The sequence below is a fragment of the Protopterus annectens genome, chromosome 1.part1, assembly GCF_019279795.1.
Source record: "Protopterus annectens isolate FY-2018-M chromosome 1.part1, PAN1.0, whole genome shotgun sequence".
NCBI lineage: Eukaryota > Metazoa > Chordata > Ceratodontiformes > Protopteridae > Protopterus > Protopterus annectens.
The window spans coordinates 931350853-931352394 of NC_056726.1; positions in this window are offsets into that span (position 1 = coordinate 931350853).

A 1542-nucleotide genomic window follows, 5' to 3' on the forward strand; every position below is an offset into this window, starting at 1 on the left:
TTTGTACATAAAAAAATTGTATGTTTTTATGAAAAAAAAACATATGGGGTTATTTATTTAATTTTATATTACATTCACTACATTGCATTAGAGTGTATTTACTTGTATTTTATATTAGGATCTTATCTTTTTAAGGCTATATGTTGTTTTATATATTGTGCTGTAATTTGCCAGTTTTGGCATGTGACTTATGGCTGAACTTTTAAAACAAAATTAATTTTAAATTCATTATTTTCTGAAGAAGTTCCATATTTAATGAAAGGAATGAAAGCACTTAAAAATATTTATTTTTGAGTTTCCTTGCCCGCACTTTGTTTTTTTTTTTTTTTTTTTTTTTTTTTATATATTTTTAACTACATGTAATAGAAGCAACCCCGGGATTCATGAAGCTTGCACCAGGCGCAGGCATAGCATAGGCGGTATAATGCCAAATATGGCTGCCGAGCGATTCAGGTATGATCCAATTCCACGTGCACTACCGGCGTATGCCAGATCTGCGCAGCCCTCGGCTTAGGTATGCTAATCACCCCATGCACAGTGCCGCACCATGCAAATGAAGGTACATAGCGATACATGAAGTGGTGCAGGCGTAGCGTAAGCCCACAGAAATGTAAACCAAAAAACACGGTTTACATTTTTCCAAACAGAACATCAGAGCTATGAAAGTGGACCAGACTCATGTATTACAAAGTTAACATATGCCAATGGCTAAATATACAGCCAATGGCATAAGAAAAGATGCAGAACACCTAAAAAACAACATTTAATGTCATGTCCACAGTAAAGCAAAGTATAACCGCAGGGCATGTGTGCGCAAATGGGAACACAAAGAAAATATATACAAATGTCATAAAATCGCAATGTAATACAAATCAGGATTTCACCATAATACTCAATGGTATGCATAGTACACCACAACCAAGCTGCAAGGGTTGCTAAGGGTCTATGACAGTGTTCAGCGCAGTAACTATGAATTAGTAGTCAATGCCATGCAAATGAGGAAGGTAATACTGAATCGCAAACGTCCCGCTGGATTAAGGATGTACCATACGGTGCAGTGCTACAACACCGAGGAGTGGCTCAGAGGTATACATGACATCAGCGGTGGGGTGTGCCACCGTAACTGTAAGCACATTGGAGCAATACAAATCTGGCCTGGCCATTGCTAAGCAAAGCCGCAGGACAGGGATGGGGAGGTAGGTATAGCATTGTTTAGCTGAGAGCACATATGGTGCCCGAAAGCGCATGTGTACGGGGATGAAAACATGCCCAAAACCCAGTAAGCGGATGCATGCGCTACGCACCATAGCACAAACAGGAAGGTCAGGGGAAGAAAATAAGGAAATGCCGCAGTAGGGTAATTGGAGTACAACTGAGCAATTAACACCTATTAACTCACAGCGGGCAAACAACGGCAGCTGACAAGTCTGCTCGCAGAAACCTGCAAAACAGGATAGGGGAGGTGTCGGATTGCAAAGAAAGGAGAACTGTCATAGCAGAGCAAAGCAAACCTGCAGTAGACCGGCAATAGAACATATTACG